Genomic DNA, 24,450 nt, shown 5'->3' on the forward strand with positions numbered 1-24,450 from the left:
ACTTTCTCAGGACATGGCTTCTCCTCCTTCCCTAGATATTGCCTTTATAATGATATGTCAGTATGAGTGAAATTTTAGACTAGAGTGGAGCTTTTGGTAATTTAAAAATCATAGCATATTAGAACTTGTGTATTCCATGTAATTTTTCTATGTTGCTGTTGATATTGTCTATTTCTAAGGTAAAAAGACTTGCTTTCTTCTCTATATCTTGCAAACATTTCACACAAAATTATTAGATAAGAATTTCAAATCCAAACCATGGACCCAGCACTAGGCACTCCATCTCATTCATGTGAAAATCACTTATTGAATGCTGTTCTGTGTAAGGCTGGATGATATATAAAGATGAATTGCTGCCTGATAGAGATAAGACCTGGACATAAATCATTACAATACAAGATAGATAGTAATATGTGTCATCGGAGAGGAATAGATAAATTGCCATGCGAGGTGAGAGGATAAAGAAATTACTTTGTTGGAGAGGGGCTATAGAGTGCTTGCTGTACTTGGGCAGGTTTTGGCTACCCAAAGGAATGATTTCCTTCAAATGTGCTTAGACTAAAGGCAAAATTCCGGAAGGAAGGGAAGGCTTCATGAAGAAGAGTTCTAAGCTGGGCCCTTGAGAGATCAATAAGATTCAGAATTAATTCAACTCCAAGCAATCCTGCTCAGGATTCATATCACCTTGGAGAAGGAACACTCAAACCTATTGGCAGCCATCATGCTTAGATGGACGGTGACAGCTATTTGTTAGAATTGCTAACAAATTGCTAATTGAAGTGGATACCCCAGTATGGACGCAGATGGAAAGAGGAGGGCTGAGCACAAGGCACTCTCTGAAGATGCGGGTCACACTGTGGAATGGAGAAAGGCAGTGGGACTCGGTTGGGGAGTCCCGCATCTGCTTCCAGGGAGGTTTAAAGCATCTACCTAGAGCAGGGAAGAACTGTGGATTAAAAACAAAAAGAATTGACAAAACTGGGCAGGTGTTATGAAGACCAGTGATACAAGTGGGATATTTGGGGAATACATGCAATCTTCTCTAAAAATTGTCATTTCATTTCTCTCTGTGAAAAGGAACTAAATGGTCTGTGTTTTTTTTCCCATAGAGAAGCTCTGTCCAGGGTGTTGAAAATACAGCAGCAAACAAGGAAAAGTCCCTGCTCCGAGGGAGCTTATATTCTAGAGCGGGGAGGGCATAAATCAACAGTAATTACATATGACGCATTTTATGACAAACACTGTCTAAGGCGGGGCTTGAATCATTTCCAAATAATCTGCCCCAACTATCTATTCTGGTTCTTAGTCTTAATTTAAGATCGTCTTTACTAGTAATTATTGGATAATCCTTCTATTTCTTTAATTCATACAAGTATTCAACAAATATTAGAGTGCCTACCACATTCTAAGCATTGTGATGGGCTCTAGAGGACACAGCAAGCAAGATGGATGGTGAACTCGGTCTTAAAGAGCTTATACTGTAGAACCATATCATAATTTTCTGTTGTCCTATATCTGCTTCCTATTGGGGTGTCACCAGCTACTTGTGGCTACTGAGCATTGAAGCATGACTAGCATGACTAAGAAACTGGGTTTTTAATTTATGCTAGGAAACATTGAAGTCAAAAGGAGAAGGGGACAGCAGAGAATGAGATGGCTAGATAGCATTACCAACTCAATGGACATGAATCTGAGCAAACTCTGGGAGTAGTGGAGGATAGAGGAGTCTGGCATGCTGTAGCCCATGTAGTCATGAAGATAGGACATGACTTACCAACTGAACAAACAACACTTTTAATTCCTTTAAATTAGTGTGGCTTTTGAGTTGCACAGCATAGTTCTAGGAGAAGTGATAAACAACTAAGAAATATCTTTAAATAAACAAATAATACATTTTAAATAGGGAATTATTTTGGATGCTGTGAAAGAAATACATGAGATCCTAAGTGAAAAAAAAAAAAAAAATGGGAGAGGATGTATTTAAAGGATGCTGTGATAAAACTCATCACCACCTTTAAGTTGAGACCTGAAGGACAGGAAAGAGCAGTTAGAGAAAGGTTCTTAGGGAATAGAGAAGAGAAAAAGTCCATAAAGAAAGGAATTGCTTGGCATGTGGAAGGGACTGAAGAAGAGTGGCTGGAGCTTTCTAAGTGAGAATAATGTGGATAAGTGGAGGCTGGGGGTTGGGGGGATGCAAGAGCCGTGTCATGCAGAAATCAGGCAGTGTCTATGTCAGTTCCATCAAGTGTACCATGCTGTCTCCTGAGGCGTGCCTGGTCTTTGTTTTCCAGTCCAGTGGTCACTTCCTAATGCATGCCTTTTAATAGAATTAAATTGCCAGAGCACCTCACAGTATCACCCCATCACATTTGATCATCTGCCGTCTCTACTAGGTGATTCACTAGGAAAATATTTCTTCTCTTGAAACAGTTAGGCAAGGTCCATACTTGCAAGACATATAATAAACTAAATACTATTTAAGAAAAAAATTTTAAGTCTTTATTTCATTTGTTACAGTATTGCTTTTTTTTTTTTTTTCCCTTATATTTTGCTTTTTTGGCTACAAGGCATGAGGGAATATTAACTCCCTGACTGTGGATCGAACCCATGCCCCCCTGCCCTGGAAGTGGGGAGTCATAACCACTGGACCACCAGGCAAGTCCCAAATGTTATTTTAATAAGAGTTGCTGCTGCTGCTAAGTCACTTCAGTTGTGTCTGACTCTTTGTGACCCCATAGATGGCAGCCACCAGGCTCCCCTGTCCCTGGGATTCTCCAGGCAAGAACACTGGAGTGGGCTGCCATTTCCTTCTCCAATGCAGGAAAGTGAAAAAGAGTAAACAATTATAAATGACTAAAAATAGGATGAAAACTATTCTGTTTTAATAGTGCTAGAAAGAAGCTAGCTGATGAGGTCGGGGAACACTTCCTGAAAGCTTTTGGGAGGAAACATGAGGGAGATAAAGAAAAGGATAAGAAATTGACTGAAAAATAACCTGACTGTTTTTAAAGCTGTCAGTCCTTAGTTTGGATTTTCTTTTCTGAGTGTATAGATATTCAGGCTTTAGAGATAAGTGATTTATGAAGGCAGATGCAGTCATTATGCAGATGAAATGTCCATGGTAGGGGGTGCTGGCAAATAGCTGTGTTTTTCAGCTGTCACTTCTGTCAGCTTCATTGATTTTAAAAATTGTCAGGAACTTGCATTATAGAATGTAGATTCCTCTGGGGGCAATGTTCATACACATTTTTTTCTCTGTACAATCATGGTACATTAGTTTAGGTTCTGGAGCCCAGGGAATCACCTCTAACTGATAAAGGAAAAAAAAATGTAAAATGTCATTATATGCTTTGTTCTGTAAAAATAGAACTTTTCATTAAAATAGCAGCGTGCATTATAGATGTGCTGATTTTTAATCTCATGGCTAACATTCCCTTGAATGTCTTTAACTTTTTCAACTTGCCTATTACAGCATCACACATACTCATGTACTCTACATTGGCAGGTTGTTTTCGTAACTCATCGTGATACTAAAAGCATATAAATAAGAGCACATCTTTTGAGCCATCATTGTATCAGGCTTTAGACCTACCTGAATTCTTTCACAAATATGATATAATTTCACACCCCTAGCAGCCCCATGAGAAGTTATGGAATGGGGCATTACCTGTCCCTTACTTACAGGAACCCTGAGGCCACATATTTTGTGCCTTGGGAGCGTGAATGAAATGTGGACAAATCTTGAAGTCAGAATACAGGCTGTTGTACCATTTGCCCCTCTTCTTGATGGAGACAAGAATAGTATGGATTCTCCTCTACCTCTGTTTTAACATTTAACAATGTCTTTAACTTTTTCAACTTGCCTATTACAGCACCACATTTAACATTCAGTGTCATGTGCTAGTAAAATCATGGATTAGTTTGAGAAAAGTCTTTGGACTTAGAGAAAGAGTCTATGTGTCAGTCAGAAATCTTTGTATTAAAACCAACCAAACTGTAACACATCATGGACTAAAGATCAACATGAGTTTATCGACTCTTATTGCTAAGTCCAGAGAGGGCTGGCTTCAGGGCTCAAATAATGAAGTCATGACCTGTCACTCCTCTCCTGTTCCCTTGATTGGTTCCATCATGACATAAGCCCTCTTTCTCATGTACTTACTCAACTCATGTCTACAAAAGACCCTTCCATATTTTAAAGATGAAGTAACACACAGAGGAAAGGACGCAGATGTGCCAGTCAGGAAATCTGGATTCTAGTCTCAATTCTACCACTGGCTGCATGAGCTTCACCTGTCAGTGTCATTGGAGAAGTGTCAGTAGGTTCTTAGAATATCTTTCCAGATGCAGATCTAGAGTGAGGAGAGGGCAGAGGATGGTTGGAGAGGGGAGCACCTTGACCGTGGAATTTTCAGAAAAGAGATTGTTCTCTGTTTGGACTCACATGTGTCTCATGCCCACCCAGAACCACTCGTGAGGACTTGAGCAATGGAGTGCCACCTCTGTACTTGTGTTACCTGAACCATGGAAGAGACAGAAACTTGAAACAGTGGGCTGTTTATTGCTGGAATTACAATGAATGCATTCTGTGTCCTCTATCTAAAAAATAACATACCAGGAAACATTACATTCACTGATCCCCTAAAAATCAAACCTCTGATCTCAACTTTTTGAGTCCTATGAGCTAATCCCTTTGGTTAGCCATTGACAGAACCAGAATTCATCCCTGCTTTTTCCTCAGAAGGACTCCCCAGTCACAAGATGCCCCAAGGGAAATTGGGCTGTTCCAGATGGCTTTGATCCATGCCAGTACTCTTCATTATGTAAACTTTCCTTCTGACAGCTCACGCGGAACATGTCACATCTTGAAAGAGGAGTTTTCATTAACTACTTTGCTGCTGCCAAACGGAATCAGTGTATTATATGGCCCTCTGCCAGAATGTCAGGGAGAGAGAGATGGTTCCTCTGCAGCAGCAGCCTGGCTCCCATTGCCAAGCGGAAGCCTTCTATTTTTCAAAGATCAATGTATTTCCTAGCTCATGTAGCAGGGTAAGGTTACACAGCCTATGGCAGAATTGAGAATAGAATCCAGGTTTCCTAACTCTGTGTGTTGTGCTCTTTCCACTATATACTGCTTAATCTTTAAAATCTGAAATGTCATTTTAAAAATATGAGTTGAGTGAAGTTTGATAAAGGGTATGTATTTATTACAGAAAGAAATTTGGCCACCATCTCTAGTTCCCTCTCCCACTTCTCTGCCATATGTAGTGAGTGAGTACATTCTTAAGTACTTCTAAATATCTTAACTTTGGGGGGTCTTCACTCTGTAGACCACCATCATCTTTTTCCTGGATGACAGCAGGTCAATACCTGTAGAGGACTGTCTGCTCACAGCAACGGACAAAGTCATATAAACCATAAATCTAGTCCTGACTGTCCCTTAGAGAAAGCTTTTCAATTGCCCCCATTGCCTTTGCCCCTAACTTTTAAGTCTTTGACCATGTTTCTCCCACTACTTCTCTTGCCCAATCCCCAGACCCAGCTCCATCATGGCACAGTGACCTTTTCTTTTTCTTTTTTAATTGGAATATAATTGCTTTACAGTGTTGTGTTAGTTTCTGCTGTATAGCAAAGTGAATCAGCTACGTGTATATGTATATCTCCTCCTCTTTGGATTTCCTTCCCATTTCGTTCACCGCAGAGCACTGAATATAGAGTTCCCTGTACTATACAGTAGGTTGCATTAGTTGTCTATTTTATACATATTATCAATGGTGTATATGTGTCAATCCCAATCTTCCAGTTCATCCCACCCCTCCCCTTGCCCTCTTTGTGTCCATCTGTCACATTTTTCTCTATGTCTGTGTCTCTGTTTCTGCTTTGCAAATAAGATCATATACCATTTTTCTAGATTCCACATATATGCATTCACATACGATATTTATTTTTCTCTTTTTCATTTACTTCACTCCGTATGACAATCTTTAGGTCCATCCACGTCTCTGCAAATGACCTCTTCTATTTCTTTGAAACAGCCGAATCTCCCTTTTTCACCTCAAGGCCTTTGCCCTTGCTCAGAGTGTTACATTCCTTCCCATCTCCACTCCCTCCTATTAAATGTCTGCTCATTCTTTAGAGCTCAGTTTAGAGACTCTCATCCTGACAACCTCTTTCTCATCTCTCAGTCTGGCTTATCTGCCTCTACTACTTGTCTTGAGAACATCCTCTGGCATTTTAGCCCCACTCATGTGCTTTCTGCCACATCAACTTGTTTGCACACCCTTGATCCCTTTCTGTACACACATGCACACACCACACATCTGCTGTCACTGTTCTGTGATTCCAGTGTGCACTGCACAACAGAGTGCTTTCCCTCTCTCAGGCCCTGCCTTTCACCTCCCTTTCATTTCTGACCAAAATGAAGAGTCTTCTCTGTGACCCAACATGTGCCAATGGCAATTGTATAGGAAGTGTTTCTCTTAGAATATGTGCAGAGCAAGTCCTGACCCCTTTATCTAGCAGCAGTTTTCTCAGTTTCTTCATTCAAATGTATGTGTGAGTGACAAAGATCTGTAGTGTTCAGGTCCTCTGGGTAATTCACATCTAAATTGGAATTGAATCCTAAAGAAAAAGAAGAAGATCCTAAGGAAGAAGGAACTTTTTCCTGAAGTTTCAGGAAGCATCCGAAGAAGGACAAGGCTGTTGGGGTGAGCAGGGCTCTTGAGTCCCCTAGAATCTCACCTTGCAAGTATCTGTCCAAGGTCCAGAAGTCTCAGGGTAAGAAACTTCATATTTATGACCCCATGACTAGTTCTTCCCCAAGTCTTTCAAAATTCTAATCATTCTTGGGTCTGTGTGTATGTGTGTGTGTACATCCTGACCTAAGAGACTATTGATTCTCCACTAGATCAAGTAAACAACCTCTTAAATAGGTTCACTGATTTAGCCCTTGTTCTTCTGTGACTACATTCAAGCTACTGCATGGTAGCTTGAATGATGTTTTGGAAAAGTAGTTCTACCCATCCTCTGTTCAAGCCTCTGAAGGCTGCTGCTTTTACTGAGGAAAAGCCAAAGTGCTTAGGATGGTCTCAAGAACAGGGTGTGTCCCCTGCTACCCTGCCGCTTTGTCTCCCTGCTGCCGCCTCTCATCCATCCCACTCTGGCCACACTGTCCTCTGTGCTCCTCACTCAGGCCAGGCCTGCTCCCGCTTTATGACCTCTTCAAGAGCTGTTTTTCTTGGCTAGACACACTGCACTCTCCTACCAAACTTCCACATGGTTCCCTCCTTCTCCTCCTCCTGTTTGTGCTCACATGCCCCTTTCTCAGTGAGGTCTGTCTTTATCACCCCATTTTAAATCATCACTTCCCCACAGCTCTTTTGATCTATCACTGTTCTGTTTCTTTCCATAGCTCTTCTAAAATTCACCTACTTGTTAGGCTTAGTCTCTCTCTCCCCCAGCTAGAATGCAATCTTCAAAAACACAGGGCTCTTTGGCTGCACGTTTCAATGATGTATTCCTATCATCTGGAAGAGGTACTCAATAAATATTGGTTGAATGAATTAATGGAATGTAACTTACTTTATACTCTTTCCAGCTTATTTGTGAGCTTTTTGAGAGTTTATAAAACCCTTTCAGCACAATTATAAACTTCCAGTTAGTCCCAGCTAAGGATGTAACAGCTATTATACATGAGGTGTATAATTCACCTCATGGTTAGAGGTGACATTCTATTGTTTAAAAAACACACCTGGTGGCTCAGCTGGTAAAGAATCTACCTGCAATGTAGGAAACCTGGGTTTGATCCCTGAGTTGGGAAGATCCCCTGGAGAAGGGAACAGCTACTCACTCCAGTATTCTGGCCTGGAGAATTCCATGGACTATTGCATGGGATCGTAAGGGGTCAAACACAGCTGATCCACTTTCACTAACAGAGAAAGTTCTCAGCTACCTTGTAAATCCTCCTATGCTCCTTTGTTATTTACATCTTCTCACGCACCCCTTTCAACCCTTCGTTTTGGTTCCTAACATGGATGTTTTGATGTCGCTACAAGGCTCCTCTTCCAGTTTTGCCTCGCACTACATTCAGCCTCACCTTTGCATCTTTTCCTTAGATACCTTTTGAGAAAAGACTTCCCTCCACTTTTTAATAGTTCTTCATTCATCTACTACCATCACCTTTATAATCATAGCTAGAAAGATAAGAAAATTTGCTTTCTCACTCTTTAAATAGGTATCAGAGTCTATTACTAAATATAATACATTTAATGTATAGTGTGGCCCAAATGTATACACAGAGCTGCTTCATTCTCAACATATATGAATTCAAAATATTTCTTACCACCCAAAACTAAGTGACTTAAATCAAGAACAGTTATTTTCATAAATCTGAGGTTTCCTGAGCCCAGCTGGGCGGATCTGTTTCATGTCAGCTGAGCTCACGTAATGTGGCTGCAGTGCCCTGGAAGGCCTCCCACTGTGTAGGCCTCACTCTTCTCTTGGCCTCTTGTCATTTGGTCGTCTGTTCTGAATTTCTTTACAGCATGGAGATTGGCTTCCTAGAGTGAAAGAGAAACTGTCAGACCTGGAGTCCGAACCAGCATATCATCACCTCTGGAGAATTGTGTTCATCAAAGCAGAATAGGGTTGACTCAGATTCAAACAGATCTGCCTATCAATGGGAGGAATTGTTGTCTGCCACAGTTGCAGATAAACTACCATACCTAGTTCTCAGAACTTAAATGATACGAAGTATAATTTAGAATGCATGGTTAATGACAGAGACTCAAACAGTTGATCAGCTAAACAATATTTGTGTTGGTGTGACTGTATGTGTGTGTAGGTGGATGGTGGTAGAAAACACATAAAAGGCTCAAGATTTCCAAAATCATAGCAGTCTATGGGACATTTAACATGAAGGCAAAAGCCTGTCGGATCCCTAGGAGCATTCATGTGTCCTAGCATCGCTTACTAACTGTTGTGCCTGACTCTTAAGTTACAAGTAGCTTATCTAATTACATATATACTCTGTTCCAGTAGATAAAGAAATATTTAACTCATTAAAGAAATTTTATAGGAAAAAAAGGGGCTACTTTGAAAAAAAAGTTGGGAAGTCTAAGGAATACATTTTAATTAAGGAGAATTCACTTATGAATAATAGTTTATTTCCCATCCATATGAGGGAAATAATGAGTCCTCTCTGTAATTTTTACAGTTTATTAATTTAAGCACAGGCCTGCACACACAGTAGATACTGGGTGGATGACTGCTTATTAAAGTCAGGCCATGAGCAGAAGCTAGGGGGATGTGGATGTTCTCATTCCATCCAAAGGCACATTTCCTATTCTATAAAGATTAATCTTAGAGCTTCTAAAAATATTAACAATAGCCTTTTACACGGAAGTAATGGTACCTGGGTGGTTTAATTACCTTTTGTTCTCATTAACTAAAGGCAGATATTCAGGGCCCATAGCACAGAGCCAAGGAAGTGATATTAGTCATGGTTTTGTTACAGGTCGTGGGAGAGAAAATTGGGTTAATGAGAGGGCATGGGGATTGATAACCATAAGCCACGGTGGAGCGCACCAAATAAAGAGCATCTGACTGTGAGCAGACATGTGCATGCTTGAGTGCTTCGTCGTGTCCAACTCTTTGTGACCCTTTGGGCTGGAGGCCATCAGCTCCTCTGTCCATGGGATTTTTCAGGCAAGAATAATGAAGTGGGTTGCCATTTCATTCTCCAGGGGATCTTCCCAACCCAGGGATCAAATATGTGTCTCCTGCAAGGTAAAGAACCATGGCAGATGGAGGTGGATTCTTTACCCACTGAGCTATCAGGGAAGCTCAGGTAATAGGACAAGGAAGAGCAAATGCACATTCTGAAACACCAAGGGTTTCTTATTCAGTTTCCAACCAAGGAGATAGAAGGTACATTCTTGCTGGGAGAAAGACAGTCTTCTTGGAGAAATCAGCTCATCTTTGACTGTTTAACACCTCGGATGTTAAGGAATGCTCTGGAAGTAAAGTTCAGCTGGCATTTAAACCACTGGCTGTGTCTGTAGAATCTGCCTGCTGTAAGAATAGCCTTAGAAGTCTCTATACATTGGCTCCAACCTTAAAGAGAAATGAAACACTCAGGGTTCATGATACTTGTTTCTCCAATCTCTTGGGCCTGTCCAGTGATGGGGAACATTCTCACATTATAGGGTTTAGTTAATTAACAAGGAAGTTTCTGAAATCAGAAAAGCTTACTTGAATACCGGCCTCACAATTTATCAGCAGTGCTTTCCTTGAATAAATGACTTAATGTCCCTGAACTTCCATCTGAAAAATGCTGATGGTGGGGAGGAGATAGTGTTTACATTACAAGGCTGATGGGGGTTTAAGTGAGGTAATGAAGGGAAAGCATTAATCAGGGTCCCTGACCCATATCCAGTCCTCTGTACACTTTGTTAGTAATTTTTCGGTTCATCCTTACAAATGTCTAACACTGTCTTTCCATTGAAATAGAACCATTGAAAGTATTTTGCATTCTTATCTCCTTAGATGTTTGTAATAGTTCTGGTAGGAATCATCATTGTCATAAGTCTTCCAATGAGGTTAGTTTCTCTGTGTGCTTCCTCTTTCTCTTACAGACAAAAAAAAAAAAAAAAAAAATGCAATTTTATCTTGGTAGCAAAGCTTGATAGACAAGCTTGGTGTTGGACAAAATAGTGCACACCTCACCTGTTTCTTGTCCCCTTGCAGCAGGTCCTCCTGACACCTCCAATCCTAGATGTCCAGAAATGACAAGATATTTCTCAGTATCTTCACTTGGCAAAGTAAAGAATCTGCCAATGGCCTTTGAGTTCCCTCTCCTGGGGGTTTTAATACTTTGACTCCAAGGGCACTAAGACTTTTCTCACCAAACAATTCCTGGCATCAGAGAGCAGGTACAGGTAAGATCTGCGGTCATTAAAGTTCACAACATGTGGGCTTCCCTGGTGGAAACACAGGTTTGATTCCTGGGTTGGAAAGATTCCCTGGAGAAGAAAATGGCAACCCACTCCAGCATTCTTGCCTGGGAAATCCCATGGACAGAGGAACCTGGTGGACTGTAGACCATGGAGTCACAAAGAGTTGGACAGGACTTAGCAGCTGAGGATGTACATGGTATGTTCTACTTACATGGCTAATATTCCCTTTTCCTGGGTATCTGTAGGCCAGAGAAAAGTTCTGGCTACTTAGCAGCTACGATTTTATTAGGGAAGAAGCCTAGAATATTTAGACATGAACATATTTTCATGGAAAGTGGGAAGATCATATCTTAGAATCAAGGACTATTAGCCCTGGGAGGGAATCAGTCTAATCTTCTCATCCTTCCAGAAGGAATTGAATTGGATTGGGATTTAACCTGAGGTCCAGAGGTCCAGAGGTAAAATATGCATTGTACTCAAAGTCAGAGAGACTGAATGTCAGGACCCAGGATTCCTAGTCCAAGAGCCTAGGATTCCAGACCTGCAGATCAACATCAGTGATCAAAAAACCCACCTTCCCTTTGGAATGATTTAAACTCCCCGAGCTTGTGAATAGCAGATGGGTCTCTTTTTATAAAACTACTTCCAAAATACATAGGTTTAATTCCCTCCAAAGGTAATCCTATATGCATATACAGTTTGAGTGGTTCTCTTTGATAAAGAGCACTGAAAGTTAAGTTAGAAAGCCTTAACCTTGCTCAGCAACCAGAGGCTGCATGGCCTGGTGGCTGGCCAAGGACAAGGCACTCTCTCTGTTACAGGTTGTTCAAGCCACCCTGCCTTCTGCACAGGAGCAAAAGGCAACAGAAATGTGGACACGTTCGTAGATTTATTTCACATAATCTAAGCAAGGTTGGAGTCAACAACCTGAATTTAATTACCGTCCTGACAGTTGGGAAGCAATTAATCCTTCTCTCTCCCTCCCTCCCTTTGCCCAGCTTCAAAGTGTCATTTCTTTTCCCTCCTCCCTCTCGTACTAATTAGAAACATGCTGTAGGGTGAAAGGTGACCAGTGTGAAGCTAGCACCATGTCACCACAGCCCTTTGTTAGGAGAGAACGCTCACTGTTTAAGGAGGCTGATTCTCAACACAGGAGCATCTGCTTCTGGGAAGGAGAGCTGGGTGTGGAGCTAGCTTCAAGGTCCAATGATTCCCACCTGCTCCACAACTCGAGTAAGTCCCTTGACATCTCTTTGTATGTCTCCACATTTCAGAGTCAAGGACTCCCAACTTTCCTATTGCCCAGTATCCATGAGAGCATAAAATAAAAGTGAACGTGCTTAGAGTAGTCAAAACACCATCCAAGTGTATGAGATGAACCTGATATCTTTATCATCTTGGCCACCATGGCAAAACACCACAGGCTGGGTGGCTTAAGCAACAGACATTTACTTTTCATAGTTCTAGAGGCTTGGAAGTCCAAGTTCAAGGTCTTGACTGCCTTTTCCATATGTCTGTACAGACCTTTTCTCTGTGTGTGCATGTGGGTATGGAGATTTCTCTCTTTCTCTTCTTAGAAAGCTCTAATTTTAAAAATTTGTATTAGGACCTCACTCTTATGACCTCATTGAACTTTAATTACCTCCTAAAAGCCATATCTCCCAATATAGCCATACTGAGGCTTTAATAGATAAATTTTGGAGGAACAGACTTCTGTTCATAGGACCTGAAAAAAGGCTCTCTTTAGATTAAGCCATGAACTAGATTTAGAGACCCAGAACCCAGAAATGTAGAGGATGCCAGCTTCCTAAGCAATGTATTTAAATGTGGGAGTAAGTTTTTACACACTGTTCTCTCTTGTCCAATTGTCCCTTTCCTTCAACAGCGTCTTTCTAGCAGTAATGGTGGGCTCTGCTTTGGCCCTGGGGCCAGATTCTTGAGAGCAGTGAAGAGAGATTCCAAAACCCAAGGTCAAGGGCCCTATATTACCTCCTTCATGGTTCCCTCCAATGTGGGATTGAATATCTGTGGTTCCCCTAGGTTCTAGATTCCTAGACATTTGTTTCAGTCATCAAAAAAAGATAAAGCTGAACAACTTTGGAAATAAAGGTGGGAGAGATTAATCATCCCAGGGGGGCTATAGAGAAAAAGGGACTTTTCCACGTCACTGGCTGGTTAAATCTCAAAATGGGGCTAAAACCAAAACTTAACTGAATCCCAGTAAGAATTGTAGGTTAGTAATTAGGCTCTTCCATTATCCCCTTCTCCTATTTAAAGATGATTATGGCCCTACATCTCTTTACATTAGCTGGATAACTCTTTCCTGATGTAGACTACTTGTAAAGGCACAAAAAATGAGATGAATTCAGCTTAAATATACCCTTCTTTTCTCCAAGTGCTTTCTTTCCATCCAGGTTGCATTTCTTACCCAAACCAGCATGCTGTTTCCCACCCACCTTGAACATATTATTTGATTTCTGAAAAACCATAGGGGCCAATCATGGATGAGAAGTTCTTTGCTTGTATCATCATAGTATGATATATCACCATGGAAGCACCCACCTTAAAGGCTAAGGAGGAGTATGAATCTGCACAGCTGTGGTGGTCTTGATCTTGCTATTCATGATGACTTGGCAGTTTTACTTCTATTTTGTGTCCTGACTCCATGAGCCATCAGTTTCTCAGGGACAATGTCCAAAAGGATGCAAGCCTAACGTGCTTTGAATTAAGCTCATAGATTTTAGGTCTATTCTTCGTTGCCTAAGGGCCACTTTAGATCTGTTTAAAGTAGTAGTAGTAATAATAATCAAAATCTTACTAATTATTAATAAGGGCTTCCCACGTGGTGCTAGTGGTAAATAATCCACCTGGCCATACAGGAGACGCAGGAGACGCGAGTCGATCCCTGAGTTGGGAAGATCCCCCAGAGAAAGAAATGTCAATCCATTCCAATATTCTTGCCTGGAAAATCCCATGGACAGAGGAGCCTTTTGAGCTACAGTCCATGGGATCGCAAAGAGTCGGATGTGAGTGAGTACACACACACACACACAATTATTAATAACAAAATAATTATTGTTTATAATATTATTAAAGCATGAATGACTTTTTAAACACTTATTGAATCCAGTTCTGAGTAAGTCACCTTAAGGGCAGCGTCAGCATTCTCACATGCTCTCATAACAAGCTGGCACGACATCTAGACACACTCCCATGATATGTGAGAGGAGGGTAAGATGTGACCATGCGCATCTGAACCTTTCAAAAAAAACATAAAAGTACAATGTGAAATGAAAGTCACAGTTCTGTTTGTTCTGCAACTGTGTGGAAATCACATTTTTCCCCCTCTAGATAAAAACGAAAAGCAAGGGTATAGGAGGAATCATTTATGGAACAGCTCTCTGCTGCCGCCTCTGAAGGGTTACCCGCTTCACCTCCCTAAAACACCCCTGTCAGGTGCTTGGCTGGGCGCTTTACTTCTTGATCTTCTTCTTTTTAAAAAATTTTTATTGGTGTATAGTTGCTTTACATTGTTGTGTTTCTGCTGTACAGCAAAGTGAATCAGCCATATGTTTACATACAATCCCCTCCGTTTTGGATTTCCTTCCCATTTAGGTCACCACAGAGCATTGAGTAGAGCTCCTGGTGCTATATAGTAGGTTTTCACTGGTTATCTGTTTTATATAAGGTAGTGTGTTTATGTCATTCCCAGTCTCCCAGTTCATACCCCCTCTTCCCTCTTTGGTGTCCATATGTTTGTTCTCTATGTCTGTGTCTCTATTTCTGCTTTAAAATAGGTTCATTTTGAACTTTATGGTATCTGTTAAATATCTCCATAGGGTATGGCGATTCAGAAAGATTTACCATGACTTGCACACGTTGTAGATCCAGAATGTGAGTCCTTGACATTGGAACCTAAACTCTGTAGTCTTGATCACAACTCTGTCTTGCTACCACTGCAAATGAAAGGATTTACTGAGTGGTCTTTTGAAACCCTTCCAACACAGTCTATGATTTAGAATGGCAGAATGGCGTAGGGCAAGACCATTTCTTCTTGTCTTCTTTTCTACATCTGGGGGAGGAGGATTCAGTGTGAACCTGATGCACTTTGTATTCAGAAAACTCAAGGTCATGATTATTATCTATCTATATATATATATATTCACAGTATGCACAAAACAGTGAGCATGGTGAGAGGAGAGACTATTTTTTCCCATAGATATTCTCAATATCCATAAAAATTCTTTACTCTTAGTAGGCAATAAATATTTATTGAGTAAATACTGATAAGTCAATGAAAGATTTAGTATCATAGAAGATTGTTCCGTGTCTAAAAGGAGCTGTGTATGTTTTGGGGATTTTTATGTCATCAGACAAATTCACTGCAGCAAGTTCCTGCAATTGCCACCTAAGCAGGGAAAACATGTCTTCATAAATCAGCACCATCAATCATGCCAAATGTGCAACTTTGAACCCCATTTCCAAGGCTTCCTGGGTGTTGCGTCCTGTGTGGACAGTCACTTGTGGCCTCTTGTGACCACAAGGGGGCAGTGCATGTTCACTCAAGCCAGAAGCTGAATTTGTGCATAATGCTATCTGACAGTCTTTGTGTGGTCGTATTCCTCTGAGATGTCTTCATGGTGCTTACAAGTGCGGAACAAGATTGCTTTCTAACTCCCTGTACTGCAAACAAATCGTGTGGCTGTTATTGTTTAATATTTAAATAGCTATGGTAAGAAGCAAGTTCACTGCTTCTATAGGGCTGACACTGATATAAAGCCATGTGACAGAAAGGTAGTAAGTAACGGGCCTTACCCATTTTGTTAGTCCTCTAGTCTTACTGGGGGTGAATTCCATCTGTATATGAAAGGCCGGTTCGGGATTTATTCCATGGCCAGCACATTGGCAGCACCCAATCCTAGGAGTTATGACTTCTATTATTTTTCAGATAGAAAACGGAAGGCTAGAATCTCAGGGATATGAAGGACCTTTAATGTATGTCTAATTTCATGGTCTTGCAGCAGCTCTTCTAGCAGCTGATCCCAAAATGCTTCATCCCGGCTCTGCCATGGCCCATTCGTGGGCTTTTGAGGTATGGTGGAGGAGGAGCCCCCTCCCTTGTTGGTGAAGGATTGACTGTCCATTCTGAAATTGACATTTAGTCACCTTGGAATTATTTCCATTCTTTCCAAATAGAGAATAATTCTACTTATGTGACAGAGGTGTTTGGGGAATTGACTTTCACAGGCAGGATTTTGAAGTGATGTGAAGAATTAACCTTGTGATGAGATCATTAGACTGATGGACCAAGACTTTGCTTACAGTTGCTAGTGTATATGATAAATTGCTATCTGTGGCTGCTGGAGACTACTTAGTTTGACTTACCTGACCTGTCTCCATTTGACTTTGCCCTGTCTCCATGGAAATCTGTGTGTTTCCACAGTTTTCTTACTTTTCTGAAAATGTTTTTACTTTTGTTCCAGTGTTTTTCTGGCATCCTGGAAAACAGTCCTGGGACTTAGGGCTGGCATATTGTGTAATTTCAGGACACGATTCATGTTGCCCTTGAAGCACAGTTCCAACTGGAAGTGACTGGATTCCATTGATGGTCCAGAGACGAGGCCCTATTCTTTTGTAAGATCTAACCAAACATATCTCAACCTGGGACCTAGAAAATGCTCATTTTAAATAAGCATTCCAGATCAGTGTGAAGGAAGTGATCAATGGACCACTCTTTGAGAAATACTGTAACATCCTAGAACATCCCTTTTAATATAGCAGGGGGATAAAAATAGACTGGAAAGCAGTACTCTCGTGATTATTTAGTACTGATTCTGCCTCAGGTCCTGAGCTAAACATGTGTGGTCCTGTTATTGAGCTTGTTTGAATTTCATCCAGTGTCTCTGTTCAACTTTCAGGAGAAGAACCTAGAACCCCATTGATTATAAAATAATTTGTCTATAATCCAGTGGTCTCAGTGCTCAAAAATGCCTGTAATAACAGACAGCCAGAGACAAAAACTGTGCTGCTGGGGATTCTGCTTCTCTCTATAGAGTATGTGCACATCCACGGGACTCAACTCTGGTTGACTTTTGACTTGGACAACCTTTTGTTGTCTGTCTGGAGTTTTCAAATGAAGCCAGAAGGATACATACTTTTTAATAGGAAATTTCTTGATTTGTAAAAAAATATCTCCTTTGAGTTCACATTTATCAAAAATACCAGGTAGGGTAAACAGAACCCCTCTGTGGGCCAGATGCAGATAATGGGTTACCAGTTTACAGTCCTGGTCTAGTCTTTGACAGCCACTGTTGGTTTTGAGATGGAAGAGGTCTCTGATTCTGGTAGATTACGGGAAAGGATACTAACTGTGTGGTCAGGGAGACTTGGTTTTAGTTTCAGTTCTGTAGTTCCTTAGCTCTGAGGCCTTGAGTCATTTGCTTTATCTCTCTGAGTATTAATATTTTATCTGAAAGGAGAGATGGGATTAATGGTCTCTTCTTCACAGAATTTCGGCAAGGCTAAAGTGAAAGGCTGTGTGTCAGCATTTTCCAAACTTGAGTAATTCACAAACAACCTTCACTTTTTGCCACATCCAAGTAATACGTCTACTATTGTTTCCTTAATATTTTTCTTTTGGCACATTTTTAAAAATCTAAAAATATCTATGTTGCTTTTAGTCAAAACATTAATATATATAGAAACATGAGTTCAATCACAGCCCCTCCCCCAATCACATGATAAATTAAATCTGAAACCATTTTAAAAGAGTTTGGTTGTGTGCCACTTTACACTTCCAAAATCTTCAGGGCTTTCATAAGACTAACATGTTTGTTAAATAAATTACAAATAAAGAACACAGGGTGAAGTCAAGTGGGTCTTAAGAAGCATTGCTAAGAACAAAGCTAGTGGAGGTGATGGGATTCCAGCTGAGCTATTTCAAATCCTAAAGAATGATGATGTGAAATTGTTGCACCCAATATGCCAACAAATTTGGAAAACTCAACTGTGGCTACAGGACTGGAAAAGGTCAGTTTTCATCCCAGTCCCAAAGAAAGGCAATGCCAAAGAATGTTCAAACTACCGCACAATTGACTCACCTCACATGCTAGTAAAGTAATGCTCAAAATTCTCTAAGCTAGGCTTCAATAGTACATGAGCTGAGAACTGCCAGATGTCAAGTTGGATTTAGAAAAGGCAGAGGAGCCATAGCTCAAATGGCCAACATCTGCTGCATCATAGAAAAGCAAGAGAATTCCAGAAAAACATCTGCTTCATTGATTATGCTAAAGCCTTTGACTGTGCGGATCATGACAAACTGTGGAAAATTCTTCAAAAGATGGGAATACCATACCACCTTACCCGCCTCCTGAGAAATCTGTATGCAGGTCTAAAAGCAACAGTTTGAACCTGACATGGAACAGTGGAATGGTTCCAAATTGGGAAAGGAATACGTCAAGGCTGCATATGGTCACCCTGCTTATTTAACTTATATGCAGAGTGCATCATGTGAAATGCCAGACTGGATGAAGTACGAGCTGGAATCAAGATTGCTGGGAGAAATATCAATAACCTCAGATATGCATATGACACAACCCTTATGGCAGAAAGCTAAGAGGTACTAAAGAGCCTCTTGACGAAAGTAAAAGAGTAGAGTGAAAAAGCTGGCTTAGAACTCAATGTTCAAAAAACTAAGATCATGGCATCTGGTCCCATCACTTCATGGCAAATAGATGGGGAAACAATGGAAACAGTAAGAGATTTTATTTTCTTGGGCTCCAAAATCACTGCAGATGGTGACTGCAGCCATGAAATTAAAAGACGCTTACTCCTTGGAAGGAAAGTTATGACCAACCTAAACAGCATATTAAAAAACAGAGATATTACTTTGCTGACAAAGGTCCGTCTAGTCAAAGCTATGGTTTTTCCAGTAGTCATGTATGGTTGTGAGAGTTCGACCATAAAAAAAGCTGAGTGCTGAAAAATTGATGCTTTTGAACTGTGGTGTTGGAGAAGACTCTTGAGAGTCCCTTGGACTGAAAGGAGATCCAACCAGTCCATCCTAAAGGAGATCAGTCCTGGGTGTTCATTGGAAGGACTGATGTTGAAGCTGAAACTCTAATACTTTGGCCACCTGATGTGAAGAACTGACTCCTTGGAAAAGACCCTGATGCTGGGAAAGATTGAAAGCAGGAGAAGAAGGGGATGACAGAGGATGAGATGGTTGGATGGCATCATCGACTCAATGGACATGAGTTTGAGCAAATTTTGGGAGTTGGTGATGGACAGGGAGGCCTGGCATGCTGCAGTCCATGGGTCATAGAGAGACAGACATGACTGAGTGACTGTACTGAATGAAGAGAGATGAATGAGTATGCTTCTCCATCAGAGAAGGCAATGGCACCCCACTCCAGTACTCTTGCCTGGCAAATCCCATGGACGGAGGAGCCTGTAAGGCTGCAGTCCATGGGGTCGCTGAGGGTTGGACATGACTGAGCGACTTCACTTTCACTTTTCACTTTCATGCGTTGGAGAAGGAAATGGCAACCCACTCCAGTGTTCTTGCTTGGAGAATCCCAGGGATGGGGGAGTCTGGTGGGCTGCTGTCTATGGGGTTGAATAGAGTCGGACACGACTGAAGTGACGTAGCAGTAGTAGTAGTAGCTCCAACGTAACTCTATATTAAATTTTGACCATTTCTTTTAATGAGGAGAAAAAAAAAATTTTTTTTTTTTCATTTATGAAGTAGCTGTTTAAAGTAGCAGGGCTCAGTTTCTTCTCTTTTCTTTTTTTTTTCATTTCAACTTGGTGTTTGCAATTCATCTTCTACCTTTAATAAAAAGCAACATAGAGTTTGTAAAATCCAATAACTTAGGATGTGTTTAATGTTGTAGATTTCATTCCACATTGATGTGTGCATTAATAAACATTTCAGGTTTTTAGCATCTCATTTTAGCATTAAGTCAACGAACAGCAATATCTTAAAATGGATTTTTGTATTACATGGTTGGTGAGTCTATTACATTTCATTTCCTGAAGCTGATTTATTCAACAAAACTGTACTAAGTATATATAATAGACATTGAAGATATAGCAGAGAACAAACCACAGTGTTAGTCCTTCAGTCTGGTAGGGGGAAACAGGTAATTGAGAATAATATACTTAATCTATCAAAGGGTGATAAATGCTGTGGAATAAATAGCAAGATGGGAAGAGAGTGATAGTAGGGACTGGTTACTCTTTCAGAATTATTCATTTGGGACATGTTAATCTTAATACCTTACTATTTTATTATAGCATGAATAAGGTGAGCTAGTAACTCAGGATATTACTTAGGAGGAGAGCAACCCAGGGAGAGAAAGAGGTATAAGAGTCTTGATGTGGGTGCTTGGCATGTTTGTGGAAGAGTGAAGAAGCCAGAATAGCAGTACAAGGCGGAACAGAAAAGAGAGAATTTAGGGCTTCCCTTGTGGCTCAGATGGGAAAGAAGCTGTCTGCAGTTCAGGAGACCCAAGTTCAATCCTTGGGTCAGGAAGAGCCCCTGGAGAAGGAAATGGCAACTCGCTCCAGTATTGATGCCTGGAGAATCCCATGGACAGAGGATCATGGCGGACTATAGACTACGGGTTGCAAGAGTCAGACATGACCTAGCAACTAAACCACCATACAGGCAACCTTAAAAAAAAAAAAAAAAAACAAAAAAAAAACAACTCTGAGTGAATGGGAGGACTTTGAGGGAATCTGAGCAAAGGAATGACATCATTTGATAGGATTTTGAACCATCTCTCTGGCTATTACATGGAAAAGAGATTGTAGGGGGGAAAAGAATAGAAAATGGAGGCTGGTTCAGAAACCATTGTCACAGTCCAGTGAGAGATGATGGTGGCTTGGACTAAAGGGACAGCTTTAGGATCAGATTCTGGACACCTTTTAAAAGTAGAGCAGGTGGAGCAGGGGTCATTAAGAGAGAAAGTTAGGAGTCAAGAGAATCCCAAGCTTTTCAAGAATTGGTAAGAGCATGAGGAATAATAAAGTTTTGATTTACTGAAATCTTCATCTTTCTTGAGTCTTTCATATTTTCCTTATCTGCAGGGCTTCTTCTGTAGAGCATCCCGATATAGTTTACTTCTCCAGGTGGCAAAGGACAGTTCAAAATCCATGCCTCCTTAGGCAAATGCCTCTGGACGTTGCCCATTTTTGTTCCAAAGGCAAAACCATCCATTGAAGAGCTCAAAATAGGCAGAGGATGATGCTTCCCTCTGATTCCGGTTCTTCTCTACTTGGCCTTTGGCTGTAATAATGCACAACCTGTGCATTATTTATCCCGAAAGCCTGGATATCAAGTAAAACCATTCAACTCCAATAGAGTTATTTCTATTTTTCTTTCCCACTTTTTTATTCCCATAAACCTAATCATCCACTATTTCCTGGCACAATTCCTGGGCATCAGTCAGGGCTCTGTCTTCTTTCTCTTCCGTTAAATACTATACACTTTTACACTTTACATATTAATAACAAGCTTACTAATATGTCCACATCAACTCTAGGTTAGTTGTGTTACCTTCTCTTGCAGTTGAGGCAACAGAGGTTTGGAGACTTGCCTTGAGTTAAGCAAGCCTCAAAAATGGCAATGCTGATATTTGAAGTTGGGAGCAGTCGATTGCCAGTGCCAGCTCTTAAACGCTTTCCTGTTCTGCTTTTGCTGTATCACATTAGCAGTAGTCACTTTCTTCCCACTCCACTGCTTCCATTAGCTTCCATGAAGATGTTATTTTAAAGACAAAAGATATTTCTAGAGTGGGAGGACTGCCTCCACTGTTCAGCCTCCCTTGAATGCCTCAGCATTTCTGGGTCTTATTTTTTCTGGAAATACTGATATTCAAATATTATCACTGATCTCCCTAAATTCTCATCTCCTTTGTGAAGGCTTCCCACCTTTTCCCTCTTATGGTACTTAATCAGTTCTGTGATAATACTTAAGAGTCTGTCTCTGGTAGTATTGTTACTAGCACAGTAGTACTTGTGGTATTGTAGTTTGCTATTAGTGTCTATTTTCTGATTAGATGTGAGTTCCTTGAAGCTGGGCCTATCTCTTTCTATTCTTCATAGCCCAGCATTGGTCCTTATTGTATTTAATTATTTGAGCATAAAGATATGGTGTATCTTATATTGGCTTTCAAGTTCCTAGAAAAAGTCCAGATACAAGAGGACGTTAAATATATCTCCAAGAACAATGAGCAAAAAGGAGAGCTGCTACTTCTCGTATTTCCTTCTTAAAAAAAAAAAAAAAAAAAATTTGAATGATCAGCTTGTCTAGCTTTTACAGCCTTGTGAATTTCCCTTCATATGGAAGACTTAGATTTTTGTCAAATGAGATTTGCTAAGAGGCACATAAGGCTTGTTGAGGTTCAGCTTACTCTTTTGTGCAGCAAAGGCCAAGTCAGCAGGGAGACTCCTGCCACCCACCCCCAGCCTGCTGCAGACTTCATGCAGTTTTCATTTGCCTTCTTCTGGCCAGCCATCCCAATCCTAAGCTTACATAAAAATTCAACCCTCTGGCATTTGATGAATAAAACAACTCCTTGGCCAGAAAACGAGCTCTCCATGTACTCAGATTTCCTCCTCGGTGGGGCACCATTCCATTTCAGTGCCTATCAGCAATTAGACCTATGCCCCTTGCTCACCCGGAGAGTCTTTGCAGCAGGAGACAGTGAGGTAGGACGACAGGAAGACCAGACTTGAAACCGGGAGATGTGGTTGGACTCTGCGGTCTTTCTGAATATTCTGCCTCTGCAAAACGGGAATAAAAATTACTTAGATAAATAACCCCTCGATTGCCTCTAGAATCAAATGAGAGAGGACGTATGAGACTGTTCTCTAATCATAGGATGTTATTCACAAAAGAATGCTGAAATGAGCTAATTTTTCAGACTGGGCATTAGTAAAATGAAGTGGAGTCAGAGGGGCACGCGTAAGGAAACGGAGGACACAAGACATAGAAAGCACGTTGCACGGTTTCCAGTTCATGGGAAATGGCTCAATGTAGCCAAAGCAGTTTCTGCTCTTATTGTTTTAGTTGTTGTAGCCTGTTTTCTTGATTTAACTCTGCCAGGCAGATGATATCATTTGTAGACATAATAATTATTACCATGCTTGAGTGTTTGGGATAGATTTCTCATTTAATGATTTTAATAGCACCTTCTTTCTTCTCCTCTTCCTTCTCTCTCTCTTTTTTTTTTTCTTGTCCTTTTTATTTTACAACTGAGGGAATTTATACCAAGAGAGGTTATAATCAAATTCCTTAAACTAAGACAGCTTATACATAATGATGCTGCTCAAGAGTACCTATACTTCTTGGCTATGAAGTATTGGCTCTTGATAACATGTAACTCTGCCAAAAGAAAACATAACAGAGTTGTCTAGCTTAAATAATTCTAGAATGCTCTGTTAATAATCTGCCTTTGATCTGTGAAGTAGAGAAGACATATTTTATTATCTTCATAAGTGAAGAGACTGAGGATTAGAGGCCTAAAATGATGTGACAAGAAACTGTGCTATTTCACAGAATTCTAGAACTCTTGAGCTCATCTTGTTTAAACCTGTCATTTTAAAGAGGAAATTTTTGTAGGGAGAAGGCATCATTTATTCATTGTTACATGTTGCACTAGTAATAGCATCAGGGTTAAAGCACACAGTCTTTTAATCACATTTACGAACAGATTGACTAGGTAAGGGCCACTATGTACAGCTATGTGTCATATGATATTAATTGATGCTCACAACGTTAGAATGACTAACAGATCTTCTAATCCATCTTAACTCCTGGAGTGTCTGCAAATATGGCCATTGGTTAGTTACCAGAGGAAATCCTTGCTATTATTTCCAGTGTGAGCAGCGTTAGATTGGATTATAGGAAGCTATTTGAGGGTTTATCAAGATTCTTTATTAACACTTTGAGAAGTACAATACAAATGGATTGTCTTGCAAGTATACTTGAAAAAATTGATTTGTCGAAACCAGCAGGGAAACTGATTCCCATCAAAAACTAGAGACACTAGAGGGGACAGAGTCTCATTGACCTCACAGAGTCTGAGTTTCTTGGGAGTGACTGGGGTATAAGCCTTTGTCATCTGACAACGGGATGCCAACATTCTATGTGTAACTATGGTTTCTGGGATTACTTTTCCTCCTATTGAAACAAATCAGTCATCAGCAAAACACTTACTTTCAGTAAAACTCTAACAGTTCTTTCCTCATCTAAAATCTCATGCCTTGCCAATGATAGTTTGAGATGTTTTTCTTTCTTTTCCTCTGCAATGATACCCTAATATTGGCGATGATACTTAAAAAAAAAAAAAAAAAGCAATAATGACTCATAAAACTCTCAGTCACTAAACAAAAACAAGAAAAAAGATGGCAGTTTTAAGATTCTTTTCAGATTTGGCAGAAATTACTTTTTTGTCATCACTTTATGTACTTTATCAAAAAACTTGCT

General features: G+C 40.5%; 1 long non-coding RNA gene across 14 annotated transcripts in view; it reads left to right on the forward strand.

Annotated features, from left to right (window-relative positions):
• Positions 1-24,450, forward strand: part of LOC147369714 (uncharacterized) — a 694,358-nt gene that overhangs the window by 546,656 nt on the left and 123,252 nt on the right. For 5 of the 14 annotated variants that reach the window (XR_015167778.1, XR_015167779.1, XR_015167784.1 and 2 more), the window contains 2 exons: positions 2,568-2,655; positions 8,543-9,607. The exons of the other annotated variants lie outside the window; for them this stretch is intronic. This is a non-coding gene — a long non-coding RNA (uncharacterized LOC147369714). Of the gene's footprint in view, positions 1-2,567; positions 2,656-8,542; positions 9,608-24,450 lie in introns of those variants that run through there. 14 annotated transcript variants of the gene reach the window in all.

This window comes from Bos grunniens, chromosome 7, assembly GCF_055505025.1.
Source record: "Bos grunniens cultivar Pamir isolate PY7600 chromosome 7, Bosgru_T2T1.0, whole genome shotgun sequence".
Classification (NCBI taxonomy): domain Eukaryota; kingdom Metazoa; phylum Chordata; class Mammalia; order Artiodactyla; family Bovidae; genus Bos; species Bos grunniens.